This window comes from Physeter macrocephalus, chromosome 12 (assembly GCF_002837175.3).
Source record: "Physeter macrocephalus isolate SW-GA chromosome 12, ASM283717v5, whole genome shotgun sequence".
Classification (NCBI taxonomy): Eukaryota; Metazoa; Chordata; class Mammalia; order Artiodactyla; family Physeteridae; genus Physeter; species Physeter macrocephalus.
The window spans coordinates 76,932,131-76,952,464 of NC_041225.1; the positions used below are offsets into that span (position 1 = coordinate 76,932,131).

The 20,334-nt window shown below is 41.4% G+C and overlaps 1 long non-coding RNA gene across 1 annotated transcript in view; it reads right to left on the reverse strand.

Moving 5' to 3' along the window:
• Positions 1-7,278, reverse strand: part of LOC129392648 (uncharacterized) — a 65,682-nt gene extending 58,404 nt beyond the window's left edge. Inside the window, exons 1-2 of the long non-coding RNA XR_008618906.1 lie at positions 7,098-7,278; positions 5,921-6,018 (exon numbers count right to left, since the gene is read on the reverse strand). This is a non-coding gene — a long non-coding RNA (uncharacterized lncRNA). The remainder of the gene's footprint in view (positions 1-5,920; positions 6,019-7,097) is intronic.
• Between the last annotated feature and the right edge of the window lie 13,056 nt (positions 7,279-20,334).

Here is a 20,334-nt window from a genome sequence, read left to right on the forward strand (position 1 = left end):
GTCTAGCTAAAGGTTTATCAATTTTGTTTAACTTCTCAAAGAACCAGCTTTTAGTTTTATTGATCTTTGCTATTGTTTTCTTTTTCATTTATTTCTGCTCTGGTCTTTATTTCTTTCCTTCTACTGACTCTGGGTTTTGTTTGTTCTTCTTCTTCTAGTCCCTTTAGGTGTAAGGTTAGATAGTTTCTTTGAGATTTTTCTTCTTTCTTGAGGTAGGATTGTATTGCTATAAACTTCCCTCTTAGAACTGATTTTGCTGCATCTGATAGGTTTTGGGTCATCGTGTTTTCATTGTCATTTGTCTCTAGCTTGTAGTAGTCTCTTATGATGCTTTGTATTTCTGCAGTGTCTGCTGTAACTTCTCCTTTTTCATTTCTAATTTTATTGATTTGAATCCACTCCCTCTTTCTCTTGATGAGTCTAGCTCTTCTTCTTCTAGTCCCTTTAGGTGTAAGGTTAGATAGTTTCTTTGAGATTTTTCTTCTTTCTTGAGGTAGGATTGTATTGCTATAAACTTCCCTCTTAGAACTGATTTTGCTGCATCTGATAGGTTTTGGGTCATCGTGTTTTCATTGTCATTTGTCTCTAGGTATTTTTTGATTTCCTGTTTGATTTCTTGGTTATTTAATAATGTATTGTGTAGCTTCCATGTGTTTGTGTTTTTTAAGTGTTTTTTTCCCGTATTTCTAATCTCATGGCGTTGCGGTTATGATTTCAATTTTCTTAAATTTACCAAGTCTTGATTTGTGACCCAAGATGTGATCTATTCTGGAGAATCTTCCATGTACACTTGAGAAGAAAGTGTAATCTGCTGTTTTTGGATGGAACGTCCTGTAAATATCAATGAAATCTATCTGGTCTATTGTGTCATTTAAAGCTTGTGTTTCCTTATTAATTTTCTGTCTGGATGATCTGTCCATTGGTGTAAGTGAGGTGTTAAAGTCCCCCACTGTTATTGTGTTACTGTTAATTTCCTCTTTTATACCTGTTAGCATTTGCCTTATGTATTGAGGTGCTCTTATGTTGGGTGCATATATATTTATAATTGTTATATCTTCTAGGATTGATCCCTTGATCATTATGTAGTGTCTTTCCTTGTCTCTTGCAACATTCTTTATTTTAAAGTCCGTTTTATCTGATATGAGTATTGCTACTCCAGCTTTCTTTTTATTTCCATTTGCATGGAATATCTTTTTCCATCCCCTCACTTTCAGTCTGTATGTGTCCCTAGCTCTGAAGTGGGTCTTTTGTAGACAGCATATAGATGGGTCTTGTTTTTGTATCCATTCATCGAGTCTGTGTCTTTTGGTGGGAGCATTTAATCCATTCACGTTTAAAGTAATTATCAATATGTATGTTCTTATTACCATTTTCTTAATTGTTTTGGGGTTTGTTTTTGTAGGTCCTTTTCTTCTCTTGTGTTTCCTACTTAGAGAAGTTCTTTAGCATTTGCTGTAGAGCTGGTTTGGTGGTGCTGAATTCTCTTAACTTTCGCTTGTCTGTAAAGCTTTTGATTTCTCTGTCAAATCTGAATGAGATCCTTGCTCAAAGCTGGTCTGGTTGTGCTGAATTCTCTTAGCTTTTGCTTGTCTGTAAAGCTTTTGATTTCTCCATCACATCTGAATGAGAGTCCTGCTGGGTAGAGTATCCTTGGTTGTAGGTTCTTCCCTTTCATCACTTTAAATATATAGTGTCACTCCCTTCTGACCTGAAGAATTTCTGCTGAGAAATCAGCTGTTAACCTTATGGCAGTTCCCTTGTATGTTGTCATTTTTCCCTTATTGCTTTTAATAATTTTTCTTTGTCTTTAATTTTTATCAATTTGATTACTATGAGTCTCAGCGTGTTTCTCCTTGGGTTTCTCCTGCCTGGGACTCTCTGTGTTTCCTGGACTTGGGTGGCCATTTCCGTTCCCAATTTAGGGAAGTTTTCAACTATAATCCCTTCAAATATTTTCTCAGGTCTTTTCTCTCTCTCTTTTCCTTCTGGAACCCCTATAATGCGAATGTTGTTGCATTTAATGTTGTCTCAGAGGTCTCTTAGGCTGTCTTCATTTCTCTTCATTCTTTTTTTCTTTATTCTGTTCCGCGGCAGTGAATTCCACTATTCTGTCTTCCAGGTCACTTATCCATTCTTCTGCCTCAGTTATTCTGCTATTGATTCCTTCTAGTGTATTTTCCATTTCAGTTATTGTATCGTTCATCTCTGTTTGTTTGTTCTTTAATTCTTCTAGGTGTTCTTTAATTCTTCTAGGTCTTTGTTAAACATTTCTTGCATCTTCTCGATGTTTGCCTCCATTCTTTTTCTGAGGTCCTGGATCATCTTCACTATCATTCTGAATTCGTGTTCTGGAAAGTTGCCTATCTCCACTTCATTTAGTTGTTTTTCTGGGGTTTTATCTTGTTCCTTCATCTGGTACATAGTCCTCTGCCTTTTCATTTTGTCTATCTTTCTGTGATGTGGTTTTCGTTCCACAGGCTGCAGTATTGTAAGTCTTCTTGCTTCTGCTGTCTGCCCTCTGGTGGATGAGGCTATCTAAGAGGCTTGTGCAAGCTTCCTGATGGGACGGACTGGTGGTGGGCAGAGCTCAGTAAAACTTTAATCTGCTTGTCTGCTGATGGGTGGGGCTGAGTTCCCTCCCTGTTGGTTGTTTGGCCTGAGGCGACCCAGCACCAGAGCCCACAGGCTCCTTGGTGGGGCTAATGGCGGACTCCGGGAGGGCTCACGCCAAGTAGTATGTCCCAGAACTTCTACTCCCAGTGTCCTTGTCCCCGTGGTGAGCCACAGCCACCCCCCGCCTCTGCAGGAGACCCTCCAACACTAGCAGGTAGGTCTGGTTCAGTTTCCTATGCAGGTCACTGCTCCTTCCCCCCGGGTCCTGATGCGCACACTACTTTGTGTGTGCCCTCCAAGAGTGGAGTCTCTGTTTCCCCCAGTCCTGTCAAAGTCCTGCAATCAAATCCCGCTAGCTTTCAAAGTCTGATTCTCTGGGAATTCCTCCTTCCATTGCCGGAACCCCAGGTTGGGAAGCCTGACTTGGGGCTCAGAACCTTCACTCCAGTGGGTGGACCTATGTGGTATAATTGTTCTCCAGTTTGTGAGTCACCCACCCAGTGATTATGGGATTTGATTTTATTGTAATTGCACCCCTCCTACTGTCTCATTGCAGCTTCTTGTCTTTGGATGTGGGGTATCTTTTTTGGTGAGTTCCAGTGTCTTCCTGTCGATGATTGTTTAGCAGTTAGTTGTGATTCCAGTGCTCTTGCAAGAGGGAGTGAGCACACATCCTTCTACTCCACCATCTTGAACCAATCTCCCATATATTTTAAATAACTATATTTTTAAATAACCATAAATTGATACATCAATTCATTAAAGGATTTTACTAAGGCTGATTTAGATTAGATTTTCCAATGTTTGTCATTATAAATGACACTGCGGTGAACATCTTTTGTATAAAAATCTTTGCTTGAATTTCTGTTTTCTTTGGATAGATTTCTAGAGGGCAATTATTAGATCAAAGGTCATATACTTTTTAAAGGTTCTTAATATATCTCACCAAAAAGTATCTTAAGAATTTGAAGTATACTTTTGAAATTGTACCTAAATTTTTATTATGCAGATAGAAGGACTAGAGGTGATATGCTATGAACAGGAAAAAATGTGCATTTATTATGGATTTATTATGGATAACACATCCATGGTATACAAAATAAAACTGCTTCCACCTGTTCAGAATGGTCTCTAGTAAATTGTACATTTCTGGAATGAATCATAAATTTGGTGAATAAATTATGAAAAACCACACTAGAAGTTAGTTGGAGTGGAAACATTTTTAGTAGTCCATCAACTATAGGCTTATGCATGTCTGAGAAGACATAGATTTCATTGCCAAGCAAGCTGCACTAATACTAAACAAATGTTAAAGAAGTAAAATAGTAAAGAGAGGAAGGATAGGTGTTTAGAGATCTCATCTCAGGCTCTGTGCTATTCCCCACCACCCTGGTTATATTGAATTACCAAGAGTAGTGATTTTCTGTTGTTACGCTCAGACTTGCAAAGGACTCTCCTGATGGGGAGCGCTGGGTTAGAGTTTCCTCTTGGACTTCAAGAGGGGTGCTAAGTATGCATCCTGATCAAATTGCCTCATTTGTGACAAAAAGACTCATGCTTTCCGTCACAGTTGTTTTCTTTTTCACTCAAGATATGTCACTGTCTTCATGATTGCCACTGAAGAATATATTCTCTGGGAGAATTTAAGGTTGTGCAGAATTCCTAAGAGTGAAATCTCATTGATCAAATCTTATTCCGAGGTCTTGTGGAGTTTGTCATTATTGGGGCTGTTAAACTGACCAATACAGATATATCTGTTTCAGGTGGGGATGGCAACTATCAGTTTAAGCATCCTGAGAAAGCCAGTTTGGGTGCTTGTAAAAAGTACTGAGCTATTCTGTGTCCTGTTTCTACATATGTATGGGCAACTGTGATTATTCAGGATACCCAGTTCACAAAATATTTGAGGGACTTCCCTGGTAGCACAGTGGCTAAGAATCCACCTGCCAATGCAGGGGACATGGGTTCCATCCCTGGTCCAGGAAGATCCCACATGCTGCGGAGCAACTAAGCCTGTGTGCCACAACTACTGAGCCTGCGCTCTACAGTCCGCAAGCCACAACTGCTGAGCCTGCATGCCACAACTACTGAAGCCCGCACACCTAGAGCCCGTGCTCCACAACAAGAGAAGCCACTGCAATGAGAAGCCCACGCACCACAACGAAGACCCAACACATCCAAAAATAAATACATAAATTTATTTTTAAAATTTGATACATTTTAATTAAAATTTTAAGTTTAAAATGTTTCTGAAACTGGTGAAACTTCAAAATGGAACATCATAAAATGAAAAAGGAGTCAATATATTCTCTTTAAACAGCCAAACACAGCCTTCAAACACAAAAGCACTAACAACTGGTGCCTTGGCATGTTTTGACAGACTGTTCAAACAAATTTTAATTGAAAATAACGTGTAAATTCTGCGGTACAGCTTATAATCGCAAAGCTTAATATAGTACATACTATCTTACACACAGAAAATGTGACTTTAATGCATACCACAGCAAAAGTATCTAACTTGGGGCTTCCCTGGTGGCGCAGTGGTTGCACGTCCGCTTGCCGATGTGGGGGAAACGGCTTCGCGCCCAGGTCTGAGCGTCCGCCTGCCGATGTGGGGGAACCGGGTTCGCGCCCCGGTCTGGGAGGATCCCACGTGCCGCGGAGCGGCTGGGCCCGTGAGCCATGGCCAATGGGCCTGCGCGTCCGGAGCCTGTGCTCCGCAACGGGAGAGGCCACGACAGGGGGAGGCCCGCATACCACAAAAAAAAAAAAAAAAAAAAAAAAGTATCTAACTTTTTAATGCCCAGTACTTGGGACATATTTTTGTTAGACAATTTTGATATCACATACTTCAAATGTCTTTTCCAATTTTGCATTTGCTTGGTTGATTTCCACAAGAGACTTGCATGCCTCTTACACATGGCAGCATCTTGGATGATATTTCTATATGTCTGTATCTTAAGTTTGGGAAGGTCACCTGAATGAACAATTCTAGTCTGTGGTGTCACCAGTCTTTCAGTGTGTATGCTAATAACATACATGTGTCATCTCCATCTCTTTTTCCTCAGAAACTGTCAGGTGTGAAATCATCAGAGTGCTCTTTCTTGGATGAGTTTTATCATAAAAACATCACATGCACCCTGTATGATTTTTAAAAATTAACTTTACTGGGGTATGATTTAGATAAAATCACCCATGTAAACTGTACATCTTGATGCACTTAGATAAATGTATACACATGCATTCTGCATGGTTTTTAATTTGGAGAGATAGGTGACCTGAGTTCAATCTTAAACTCGTCACTTACTAGCCATGTGACCGTGGGCAGGTTACCTTAACTTCTCAAAGCCTAGATTCTTCTCTCCGTGAAATGCAGATAGTGGTGATCTCAGAGTCGTGAATGTTCTGTGAAATAAAGAACAGCAAGTGTCCAGCATACAGCCTGTTCTCAATTCACCTTTTACTACTAGGTAGGATTTAAAAAAACCTTCATATTTCTAAATTTCTATCTGGGGTCTTTCAAATAGAAATCTATAAACTCATTTCTTCCTCACTTCTGACTGTTAACCATATTCACTTATTCTTTGTCAGAGGCAGAAAGAACACTGGAGAAACAGCCTGAACTTATATCTCGTTTGACAACTCAGAATTTTCAGTATGTCCTTGTCAGCATTGACAGGCATATACAATTGTGTGTACCTTTCACTCTGCAACCAACCACTGCTAAGTAATTTCTAAAGGACAAAGTTTCACTAGGAATAGGTAGTCATGAAGTAAGTCTCACAGCTACACATTTCCTTAGGCAAAAATTCACAGAAACTAAAGGATGGCGTCTATAACTGTTTGAGTACAATGCTAAGCACCTGAAGCAGGTAACTGTTTTGTTTTTTTCCTTTAAACTCCTTACAAGTGTGAAAGTAACGTTCTTCAGTGTCTGAGAACATAGGCAAACAACTGTATGTGCTAAACCATCTGACTTCATTTGAATCACAAGGGTTCACACCACCAATGAATAACTTGCCCTGACTACAATGTGCTATCAGAGAACTACAGAAGGCAGTGACTAAGTCATTTTTTATTATGTCGTTGATATATATTCGTTGGATCTATCTTTCAGATAGATACCCCACTATCAGATACCTGATGGGAACTCTGAAGACACCAACACCCTATTTTCCTGCTACATGCCTGCATTTCTCTAAATATTGCCATCTGCACTTCGTTTGCAAACATTAGGTCAGGTGTCTCCTGTAATTAACAGGCATCCTGTGAACTGTAATTAATTAGAAGGCAGTTTGAAATTAGTGATACTTTGATGGTGATTCTAGGCATTTGTATTTTTTTTAACTGACAATGAATTGGCCGCCCCAAATTTTACTGCTCTCAGGTCCTTGCTCCCTGATTTTTCTTTGGCCAGGCACTTCGTAACTCGGCTGCATTCTTTACCTTTCAACAGTCTACCTACTCCCCGTCCTATCACTTACACTTGGGGGACGTGGGGCTGGTGAGCCAGGAGAAACAAATTCCCAAACGGATCTTCAGGATCTACCCTCCCCAAAAGGTTCTCAGGTTCTCACTGCAGAGATGCGCCTGGGAGGAGACTCAACCCCAAGGTTGTCGGCCGTCGCCGCCGGATCCCCAGGCCTGGCCAAGGCCCTAATAAGAAAGCACCCTGGCTTCAACTCGGCCCAGTCTCTGCCAGAACTTCTGCATCAAGCGACCCAAGGCAGCGCGGAGAAGGCGGAGAGACCAGAAAGAGGAGGAGGTGGAGCAGGAGAGGAAAAGGAAACTCCCTCTTCGAGGCTGGCCAGGCCTAGCCGAGCCTCACGGCCTTGGGGCCCCAGGGGGCGTGGCCTTAGGGACCAAAGCGGAAGGCGGGGCCTCGTGGGGGCGGAGACTCATGGGGCGAGCACAAGCGAGGCGGGGCGGGGCAGCTAGAGCCTCCCGCAAGTTGGGCGGTCGGGCTGCACTAGTCCGCACGCGGTGGGAAAGGAGATCCCCCGCCCTTTCCCCAAAGGAGAAGGCAAACTCTTCAGAGGGTCGCCAGCCCGTGATCTCGCGGCTCTTCCCATCCTCTCACACAGTCTACGTGACCAGCGCGGGTCGCCAGCCGGCGAGGGGGCAATCAGAGCAGATTCTGTTTTCATTTTCACTTTCCCGCTCTGGCCGCAGACTTGGAGGGGAGGAAGTGGCCGGGGCCAGCTCCAGCGTCACCACCCTCGCCCCCAGGCTGGAGGGCACAGGGGCACTATTGTGGGAGTTTGGTGGTCTGCAGGGCTGCATCATCCAAAACATTACCGGCGCCCCCGAGATTCCCACCATAGATGCAATCCAGGATAAAATGGAAATGTACTGGGGTCATGATAAGTAACTGAAGTATTTCTGGCCCACAACTATCTAAAACTATTCTATTGATTAAGGGGTTAACTGCTTTTTCTTCTCTCTTTTAAGTAGAAAACCTGACCCTTAGAAATACATACCAGATGTGGCGGCCTAGCTAGTCTGAGAGCAACCGAACACGGAGCACCTCGGGAAGCAAAGAGAAGATTCTCCCTCTCTCCCAGTTGTTAATATGTTACATAGCTCCACTCTCAGCTCCTCCTTGTAAATGATTCGTGTTTTCAGAAACTTTTTTCTAGTTTTGTGATAACTTCTTAACTGAATTCCTCCACTTTTAGTTCTACTTAAGTCTTTTTTTTTTTTTTTTGGCTGCCTTGGGTCTTCGTTGCTACTCACGGGCTTCTCATTGCGATGGCTTCTCTTGTGGAGCACGGGCTCTAGGCGCACAGCCTTCAGTAGTTGCAGCACGAGGGCTCCGTAGTTGTGGCACATGGGCTCTAGAGCGCAGGCTCAGTAGTTGTGGCGCATAGGCTTAGTTGCTCCATGGCATGTGGGATCTTCCCTGACCAGGGATCAAGCCCGTGTCCCCTGTATTGGCAGGTGGATTCTCAACCACTGTGCCACCAGGGAAGTCCCAGTTCTACTTAAGTCTGCATTGTGTCATTTACCCCAATGCTAGACCAAAGAGTTCAAAGACCGAAAGTAAGCCTTTTACGAAAAGGAAAAACTATAACGATTGCCTATGCAAAGCATACTTCAGATTCCATAACTGAAAAATATGTGTGGTTTAACCAACCAAACTCTGTGCTGGACCCTGGGGAAAGTCATATATAACACAGATACTCTAATAGGGAAGATGGCTGAATAGAAAAACTATAATTCAGTGTTATACACTTAATAAAAGCATATACTAGATACAAAAGTAGCATAATTGAAGAAGTGACATTCTATAGGACATACAGGGATGAGGGCATAAAATGTTTCACCCGGTAATGATACCCATCTGAGCATAAGCAGGAGTGTTTAAAAAAAAAAAAAAAAGCTCATGAGGTGGATATTAATAAATGACTACAAAATGCTGATTGACAATGCAGAGAAGTGAAATATAAAGAGGTGCAGAATTCTCTTAATTTTAAATTGTCAATAAAGAAATTAGTTGGAAAGTGGGGTGAAGGGGTAGACAACTCCTTTTACTCAAATCTTAAATGTTACAGAAAAACAGTCCTCCATAATTCCCATTCCAGGAAAGACCAGTGTTGTTGTACTGGTGTATATTCCTCCAGGTTATGTATTCACAACCGACACTGTATTCTATAGAAATGGCATCTCTAGAACCTGGAGGTGGTATAGGAGAGTGGTTAGTGTGCTGGCTTTGGAAGTCTGGTGTCATCTGGGCTGGAACGCAGCATCCATCACTTCCCAGTTCTGCCACCTTGGGAAGTTATTTCTCTTCCCCTCAGTTTCCCCCTCTGCAAAACAGGGCTAAAACTGTACCAATGATCAGCTGAGATTTTAAATGTCAGAGCCGACTTCTTGTGCATGGGAAGGAACCCATAAAGTTGCTTGTGTTTTAAATGATATTTATTAGGGTTGTAAAATTTAAGTCTAGTCGTTAAGTATTTAAACACAAATCAAATTCATTTATAAATCTGTCAATTTCATGTTAAAACACTTTCACTTGTTCTTTGATTAATACCAGTGAGCATATTAATTTGATGTATTAAACTTCCCATTTATAAATGGGATAGAATTTTTTTAAGCATTACATATTAAAGTCACAAAAGCATACAAATTAACAAATCACATTCTCTTGCACATTTAGACACTGTTTATAAACCTCATTTATTAAATTCCCTTAAATATGTCAAATTCACGCATTGCTGTATCTGATTGTCCCAGGTACGTCACGCTTCTAACAAGGCAGATTTACACTCTGTAAATCATCTTGGGCCATTCTCTGCCGAGTCCTGAGCACTTATCAGAGTACCCCTGTAAGAGTCTTCCTGAACACGGAGGGGACATTGGTTAGGAGCATGTACTCCCAGCCAGATTGCTCTGCTACTAACCCGCTGCCTGATCTTGGTTCAGTCACATAACTCTTTGTGCCTCTGTTTTACCCTCTGAAAGTGGGAGTAGCAATAATACCAAACTCATATAGAGTTGTTATGATGTTTACCTGAGTTAGTCCATGCAATGCACTTAAAACAGTCCTGGTAAGTAAGAAGCACTTAACAAATGTGTTATTGTAAATCTAGTAAATCAGATTCTCTTAGGCATCTATGCAGCATAAAAATCAATCCTATAGTTCACTAAAGTGTTTAAATATTCACTATATCCCTAATTGGTCAAATCCTAAGTATTTCAATGAAAAGTCAGTTTAAAATGTCAGATCTTTATCCAACCTGTGAGATTCTCTAAAACATTTCAAATACCTTAAATACAAAGAACACATACACAAACAGCACAGTGAGTTAAAAATTTGTTACTACATCTTGTAAATATAAGATGTCATTAGAACTATATCATCATGTATATTATTTGGGATTGCAGTCATTATCCAATGACATTCCAATGGAGGGGAACGGATTTATTTTGGGACTGTTAATCTGATGTCATGTATTCAGTGTTGTCAGTCAAAGACAAGATTGGGGTTATGAATTCAGGATTATGGGTCAAAGGTTCCAGATGGGGGTAGGGAGGGTGGGGGAGGAAAGGATGCACCTTCTGGGGATTCCACCTGGTCTGCCAGTTAACAAGCTGAGTCCATTGTAATAGCTGGGAGCTGCCTGCCATGTAGTAGGAACTCAAAGCATTTCAGGTGGGATTTATTTTCACAACCTAAGGCATCATCTATCCCTTAGCAATCTTACAAGCTTTACCTTTGCCTAATTTTTATAGTAACTACCTTCAAATTTTCCCTGCTTGGTTTGAGAGGATGGAATTCTGCACCTTACCACAGGATAATTCAGCTAATCTCTTTGCTTATTAAAGTTAAATTCTTCACCTTCTTTATATTTGCTTTCTTATCTAATAAACGGATTATTGTCATAGTCCTACATCATCCTTTCATTGTAAGCCTTCCATGAAATTTTGTAAATCCAATGTCTTGTATATAGTAAGTGCTCAATTGATGTTAACTATTACTACTATTATGTGGTTACGTTTTTCAGTTTTTTCTTTTAAACATTTTCACATTCTTTAAATATTTGATTCAAATGCAAAAGAACAATTGTCCTTCAATCAAAACTCAAACTTACACTGGCTTATGGTAAGACACTGTGTTAGCTTCCTGTTGATGTTATAACAAATTACCATGAACTTAGTGACTTAAAATAACACAAATTTGCTATCTTACAGTTCTGGAGATAAATTTAAAATGGTCTCCTGGACCAGGATCAAAGTGTTGGCAGTGGGCTGCATTTCTTTCTGGAGACTCTTAGGCAGAATCTGCTTCCTTGCCTTTTCCAGCTTCTAGAGGCTGCCTGCATTCCTTGGCTCATGGTCTCTTCCTCAAAAAATCGTATCACTCTGACCTCTGCTCTTGTCATCGTATCTCCTTCTCTGACTCTCCTGCCTCCCTCTTTTACTTTTAAGGAGGCTTGTAATTACATTGGGCCTGCCTGGATGACCCAGGCTAATCTCCCCATCTCAAGATCCTTAATTTAATCATATCTGCAAAGTCCCTTTTGTCATGTAAGGGCACATATTCACAGATTTCAGGAATTATGATGTGGACATCTTTGGGCAGCCATTATTCTGACTGCCACAGAAACTATTCCTGAAATTACTGATGATCAGACCAAAGTTGGCGTTATATATCGGCAAAGGGAAGGAGAAAGGATTCTTATTTCACTGTACTTTAAATAGACCTTGGCCAAATGTTGATAGCACATGAAGACAAATGCTTTGACTATTTGTTTCCTTAGAATTGGGAAAATTTTAAAATCTAAATGGTTCTGAATACCTTCCAGGATTTTACTCTTAGCAATATTTCATATACGGTTGACCCTTGACAGGGGTTTGAACTGTGCATGTCCACTTATACGCTGATTATATTCGATAAATACTACTACAGTACTACACAATTTGAGGTTGGTTGCACCTGAAGATGCAGAACCACAGGTACCAAGGGCAGACTGTAAAGTTATACTCAGATTTTTGACTGCAAGGAGAGTTGATGCCCCTAACTTCTGTGTTGTTCAAAGGTCAACTGCATATACACTTATTTATAAATAGACAACAGTCTCATCTATCCAGAACATGGCAACATGTTCCTAAGCTGCTAAAACTTAGGAAGTGCATATTGCACACACACATATAAACACACACACACACACACACACACAAGCTGTCCTGAGTAGCCAAAATAGCTGACAAAAAAGTATTAAGACTCTTGTGTTTCACTCATAAGAAAATCTTAGACTTACTCTCAGATCCCATCACTTGACGTATAGTTCTAATAAGCTTGGCTATCTTGTTTTCAATCCTTGGCCAACTTGAAGTAGAAAATTAGAAGGGCAAGCAGGAAAGCTCTAGGCAGGTAAATTGACACAACTAAGAAGACTTGAGGACACATATCTCAGTCAATAATGTGCCTTGTTTGTATGATATAGTCAAGTGAAATAAAATGATAATAGATCTGTGCATTCAAGTCAAGGAAGGAAAGTGAGAAATAAGAGGTGTTTTCAGTAGGATCTATTAATTCTCAAACCTTTGGACAATCATTACCTTTCTGGGCTTTCACTTCTTCATATAAAAAAAAGAAACACTATTTGGTGTCTAGGTTCCTGTCTACTCTAGAATTTTATGATTTCAGATGACAACAATATCTTGTCACAGAGGAGAAAATCAGAAGTGCTATGTATTGTGGTATGTATTAATACTATTATTGTTTATTGTATTTACTACTAATGTGTACTGTATTTACTACTTTACCACACTTAAATACCTCAGTTGCCTGGGATAATTAAGAGTGAGGCAGGGGGCTTCCCTGGTGGTGCAGTGGTTGAGAGTCCGCTTGCAGATGCAGGGGACACGGGTTCGTGCCCCGGTCCGGGAAGATCCCACATGCTGTGGAGTGGCTGGGCCCGTGAGCCATGGTCGCTGAGCCTGAGCGTCTGGAGCCTGTGCTGCGCAACGGGAGAGGCCACAACAGTGATCCCACGTGCCGCGGAGCGGCTGGGCCCGTGAGCCATGGCCGCTGAGCCTGCACGTCCGGAGCCTGTGCTCCGCAACGGGAGAGGCCACAACAGTGAGAGGCCCGCGTACCGCAAAAAAAAAAAAAAAAAAAAAGAGTGAGGCAGGCAGGGCAATACACTTCAGTAGAGTCACAGAACAATAAGTAATATTTATGAAGCTTTAATCTAACCATCAATTAACGAACAGCTACTATGTGCCAGGCATTGTGTTTGCTGCCAAGTCTTCATGAGAAATTAATTAATTTGCATGTTTCCAGGAAACAGGTGGAGAGCAGCTTGGCAATAACCAAATCAAAACTTTAGGGAATCCCCTGGTGGTCCAGTGGTTAGGACTCCACGCTTTCACTGCCGAGGGCTGGGTTTGATCCCTGGTCGGGGAACTAAGATCCCGCAAGCAGTGTGGTGCGGCCAAGACAAACAAACAAACAAACAAAAAAACCTTTAAAAATATGTAAATGTTTTGATCCAGAAATTCTTCCCAGAAGCTGTCCAACAGAAATTTTCATGCAAGTGCTCAAGATATCTGTTCAAAGATGCTTGCTTATGCATTGTTTGTAATAGTAAAACACTGGAAATGACCTAAATGTCCATCAATAGAATGAGGCAGACCTATATATACCAATGTGAAAAGATGCCCCAGATCCAGTATGAGATGACAAAGAAATTTATGTTTTTCTTTTGTTGATATATAGATATAAGTATATGCATAAAAATACCTGAAGGATACATAACAAACAATAAGGAGCAGGATTATGGGGATTTTTTCTTTCTACATTTTCTATGATGTTCACTTAAAATAATAAATACATTACATAGGAAAAACAACAAAGGTAAAACAAATGGAATAATACAAAATAAGAGGTGAGACATTAAATAATAAGTTTTAGCAATATTTTCATGAGGAACTATTGAAACTTCATTTAAAACAACGTGTTTTCCAAGAATTTGGAATAGATAAGTCGTTTCACCTGCAGTTCTCTGACCCAGTAGCTAGAAGCTGTGAACTTTCACTCAGTTTACCCCTCTCTTCATCCTGGTTGGTCTCAGCTTTCAGTAAAGCTTTTCACCTGAAATTGCTCTTTAAGAGGCCTGGAGTCAGAACATGGGATAATAGTGAGTGTGTGCATGCCAATTTGTTTACCACGAATCTCTCAGAGGAAATCATGTGCATGTCTGTTTACTTTTCCTTGGAACCTAGAAGGTCACCTCTAAAAATAATCTCGCTCAGTGTCGCAGCTTCCGTGACACAGAGGTACATGCCTCACACGCTCTCTGCAGTTAGTGCCCCATGCCAGGCCTATCCAGTTCCCCAAAGGATTCAGACCAGAGAGGAGGGGAAAGCAGATGCCAGATAAACTGTCCAGCTATCAGATAATGGATAAGCTTTTTAAAAAAAAAAAAGGTACACACCTTTTCTCATGGCTGACGTTCTAACTAGTGATGTTGAACTTTTAAATGTTTATTGGTTGTTTGTATTTCTTCTTTTGTGAATTTCCAAAGGAAATATTAAGAGAAGTTCTGAACACATGGTTACGGTTATTGGACTTTGCAAAAGACACATCTGGGGTGGTTAACCAGCGTTTACCTCTTCCAGAAGGGCCCTGAAGCTCCTGTTGAATAGGGGGGCCTGAGAAACTATGCTTTACCTGGGGAACATGTTCCATTTGCCTCTGACCTCCACCCCTCTCCTAACTGATTGAACATTCCCTTAACTCATGCTGGGCTGGGATCACATTGTGGAAGGCCTTGAAAGCCAGACTATGGATTCTAAACAAGGGAGTAAGATGATGAGAGCTCTGCTTTAAGATTAATCGGCATCAGTGTAAAACAGACTTGCAAGGGAAAAGTAAGGAGAAAGAGACATCAGTTAGAAGTCTATTGTCTAAGTCAGAAATAATGAAAGCCCAGGGCTTCCCTGGTGGTGGCACAGTGGTTAAGAATCTGCCTGCCAATGCAGGGGACGTGGGTTCGAGCCCTGGTCTGGAAAGATCCCACATGCTGTGGAGCAGCTAAGCCCCTGCAATCACAACTACTGAGCCTGTGCTCTAGAGCCTGCAAGCCACAACTACTGAGCCCGCGTGCCACAGCTACTGAAGCCCGCACGCCTAGAGCCTGTGCTCCACAACAAAAGAAGCCACTGTAATGAGAAGCCCGCACACTGCAACAAAGAGTAGCCCCCGCTCGCCACAACTAGAGAAAGCCTGCGGGCAGCAACGAAGACCCAACACAGCCAAAAATAAAATAAATAAATTTATTTTTAAAAAAAAGAAATAATGAAAGTCTGAACTAAAGTCATGTGCAGGAGAGAAAATAATAAAAAGATGGTAACTGAAGAAGTGGAATCTATGGAATTTTATGGCTGATTGGATCCAGTGTGCAAAGGAGTTCCATGTTTTCTAGAAGATTTCAAGACTTGAGCTAGGAAATTGGTGGTGCCATTATGGAGATGTCCCACACTGGGCTCTGAACTCATCGTCTCACACCAACAACTGTTTTGTCATCTATCTTCAATTGCTCACTTTCACTCAAGCCTACTCAAGAGTCTCCTGTATTTAAAAAAATGAAACAAAACAAACCTTTTTCCTTGAGAGGTGGAGGGAAGAGTAGGCTACTGACATCCTCATCTTAAATGTAGGGAGCCAAGAGACGCTATCTATGATTAATGGAATGAAAAATAGAGCATAAGTAGATTGTGAAGGTGGCCAGCAGAGAAACTGAGAATAGTGATACAACCACTTTGGATGACAGAGGTATAAGAGAATTAAATTCTCATTCAACATATCAGGAAGTTAATAGATAATGTCTAAGGTGAATCAAGAAATAGTCATATTATGAGGTTAATTAGCAATATGGAGGTTACCACAACACAGAAGTAGTTCAAAGTGGTTGCCTCTTGGGGAGGGTGGCTCGGAGAATTGTTGCTTTGTAGAACCAACTGCATGTAGTTCTTTGATGTGGTTTTTGAAGCTTTTTTTTTTTTTTTTTGCTGTACGCGGGCCTCTCACTGTCGCGGCCTCTCCCGTTGCCGAGCACAGGCTCCGGACGCTCAGGCTCAGCGGCCATGGCTCACGGGCCCAGCCACTCCGCAGCATGTGGGATCTTCCCGGACTGGGGCACGAAACCGTGTCCCCTGCATCTGCAGGTGGACTCTCAACCACTGCGCCACCAGGGAAGCCCCTGAAGCTTTTTTCAATATAGTAAAGAGAGAGGTCTTTAAAAAATTCTCCCTAAACTCGCGTTTCCTTATAGCTACTACTGGCTCTCTTATTCCTTAAAATATATTCCTTAATATATAATAACAGCCAACATTTATTGAATTATTGTTATGTGCCATGGACTGTGCTAGCTGCTTTATTTTCATCACCTCATTTAATCTTTACAGTGAACTTATTGCAACTAGACATCTTGAAAAAGTTGTCTATGCTCACCACCCGCATTTGCTTACCATCCAATCTCTCTTCAACCCACTCCAGACGGGCTTTTGCCACCCAAACTCAGATGAGACTGCTCTCAGTAAGAGCACCCATAATTTCTCTATTGCTGAAACTGGTTACACTTTCAGCGTCTTAAACTCCACTCCTTCCCTCCCTTTCTTCCGCAAGATCACAGTTTGGTTTTCCTCCTGTTTCCAATGTTTTTGGCTTCTTCTCAGCCTCCCTTAAGGTAACTTCTTCTCCTCAGCTCCTAAATGTGGGTGTGCCTCAGAGTTCCTTCTTCAGCCTGCTCTTCCTCTCACTTTATATCCCTTTGGAGGATTCATAGACTCCTATTGCTTAAGTTATCATTGATGAACCTCCAACCTCCATCTCTAGCCCAACAGTTCTTTCTCCTGAACCCCAAAGGCTGTGGTAGGTGCTCCTTCTGTGCATTGCCATAGGGGCCTATCATAGCACTCACCACACCACCATATTTACCTGTACCTTCTGTTTCTCTCACTAAAAGTGCAAACATTTAAGGGGTAGATGGTAGATTATTCATCCTGGCTGAGAGCATCAACCCACTGAATGAATTATGGGAGATGGTCCTATGCGTTAGAAAGAACATGGAGTCTGGATCCAGACAGACCCAGATTTTGGTTTCTTCCTCATGGCTTCTTCAGCTATAAAATGCAGATCAGAGTTCCTTCCTCACAGAGCCATTGTGAATATTAAATGAGGTGCTAGCAGAGTATGTTGGCACTTGGGAGCTTGGGGTCAGTGTGTGTTCCCTTTCCCAACTCAGAGCAAGCTGGGAACCTGGTTTGAAGGGAACAGGATGAATTCAGAGGTAGGTCACGCAGGAGGAGAGGCCAGTGGGGAGCAGTGAGTTGGGCCCAAAGCTGAAGTGGGAGCTTGAGGTACAGGTTTAGGAGTCATCAGTTTAGGGGCAATGTGCTGAGGCCTAGGAGTATGCAAACAAGACCATGCCTTGAGGGAGGCTCAGGCCTAAGGTTGCCTTTGCAGAAGAAGGAGGAAGGGGACTTCCCTAGTGGCACAGTGGTTAAGAATCTGCCTGCCAATGCAGGGGACACAGGTTCAATCCCTGGGCCACGAAGATCCACATGCCGCGGAGCAACTAAGCCCGTGTGCCACAACTACTGAGCCTGCGCTCTAGAGCCTGTGCTCTGCAACAAGAGAAGCCACCGCAATGAGAAGCCTGTGCACCACAGCGAAGAGTAGCCTCTGCTCACCACAACTAGAGAAAGCCTGTGCACATCAACGAAGACCCAATGCAGCCAAAAATAAATAAATAAATAAAATAAAAATTTATATAAAAAAAAAAAAGGAGGAAGAATGGTCTGAGGGATGTTAGAGGAGAACCAGGATGATGAGAGAGAAGCAACAGTGTCACACACTGCAGAGAGGTTGAGGAGAAAGTGTCCCTGGGCTTGGGCTTAAAGAGGTCATTGATGTCCTTGGAAAGAGTGTTGATGGCTGTTGTGTGGTTAATCATTTGTTCTAGTTCAGAGCAGAATGAGGGGGGCCATGTTGGACTTGGAGTTCCAGAGCAAAAGCCATCTGAACTGATAAGCTGGGAAGGAAGAGCTGAATAAAACAGTAGCAGTAAAAACTGTTCTTAAATTAGCCACAAGGCTGAGTTGGGACACATGTCAGTGCCCAGATGCTAGGGCTCTTCCTCACCTCTCTCCCCCACCCCCATTAACTCCTGCCCCACTTAAGAATACCCAGGAATAATCACTCCTGGGTGGCGGGAAGTTGTGGAAACACATACAAAAGCGTATACAGAGGTTTTTGTTTAAGAGCTACCATTTATTCTTTTCTATGTGGCAGACATTGTGTTAAATGTCTTGTGCACATTACCTCACTTACTCAACAATCCTTTAAAATATCGTCAATTAATTAATGTGAAAACCAAGACTCAAAGAAGTTAATTAAGTTGTTGGAAGTCAACCGGTAAGTGATGAACTGAGATGAAAACTGGATCTGTTGACTCCAGAGCCCTTGCTCTTTACTAGCCTGCTGGGTGTGGATGGAGGCTGGGGCAGCATGGGAGAGGCAACCTGGAGAAATCAGTCTGGGAGTCAATGGAGAGGCGTGGTGAGGCTTCTGGAATCTGTTAAGGAATCTGCTTTATAGATGTAACCCACTTCCCTGACACTGCCAGCCAAGTAGTGAGTGGAGTTTACTGTACACCAAAGGCTACGTGTAGAGCTGCATAGTCCCGTAACATTTCTGCACTCATAGAATGTTCTCCATCTGTGTTGTTGAATACAGTAGTCATTAGCCACATGTGGCGACTGAGCACTTGAAATGTGGCTACTGTGACCAAGGAACTGAACTTTTCATTTTAATTATTTAAAAATTTATTTAAAAATTTATTTATTTATTTATTTTCTATTTTTTGGCCGCAATCCATGGCTTGCGGGATCTTAGTTCCCCGACCAAGGATGGAGCCTGCGCCCCCTGCAGTGCAAGCACAGCATCTTAACCACTGGACCGCCAGGGAAGTCCCTAATTTTAATTAGTTTAAATTTAAATTTTAAAACATCTGATTCAGTTACTGGAAAATTTTAAGTATATTTTAAACAGTAATATATAAAACTACTTTTTCAATTAAAAATTTGTGAACTCTAAATACAGTTAGCATTCAAATTGATATTTGTTGTACATATAATATACACTAGATTTCAAAGACTTATATGAAAGAAATGAATATAAAATAGCCCATTAATAATTTTAATTTGCTACATGTTGAAATAATATTTTTGATATGTTGATTTAAATAAATACATTATTAAAATTAATTTTACCTGGTTGTAGAAAAAAAATTTAATGTGGCTACTGGAAAAATGTTAATTGAATGTGTGGTGTGCATTATATTTCTGTTGGACAGCTTTGATCTGAAGGTAGGATCCTGGTACTAACAGAAGTTTCAGTCAAGTGGTGGGGTTGGAAGGCCTTTCCCCAATTTTTACTACTCTAGTTGTCTCCATTCGTCCTTTCTCTCCATCCTTCTCACCCCTCACACGCTTGAGGTAGGGAAGGGATTAGGTACCTAATCATACCTCTACAGAGTATTTAATTTTAAAAGACAGCAGAGGTCATGTGGATGCCTTACATAAAGGAATGGCTCACAGTCAATTGGATTTCAGGCCTCAGTGAGGGGGTATTTGGCCTTGTAGAAGTCTCTGTTGATAGGTGCTGGTGGCATCCTTCTTGGACTTCAAAGATTGTCCTGATTTACATGTTCTGACCATGTAAGTATTTATACTTGTCAAACCTTGGGAATCCCATTTAAAATTCCAAAATGTGTATCCATAGGAAATTATCTGTTCTGCTTATTTGTAATATCACTTTCTCTATTATTAAAAATGGGCCTTTCTGAGGCATTGAAGGACACCTGTACCTGCAAACCTGTCTTGCTGAAGCCCCAAATCAGAGCTGGCATCACCGTGTGAGAGACTAAAATGATGAACATTGTACACCTACAAAGTTGGCTCTTTGGAGCCTCTATTAAAAGGACATGTAGTAGAATCTCTTATTTATTTTTTATTTTAAAATAAAGTAGCCTTGGGGAAAACAATAGAGAGAGGGCATTTGGGTGGACTCATATTATTGCTGAGAGGACTAAATGAATTCATATATGTAAGGTGCTTGGACCAGTGTCTGGAATATAATAAACCCTCAACTCAATCAGTGTTAACTATTAATATAAAATAAGCATAGGATACTTCTAAGTGTGT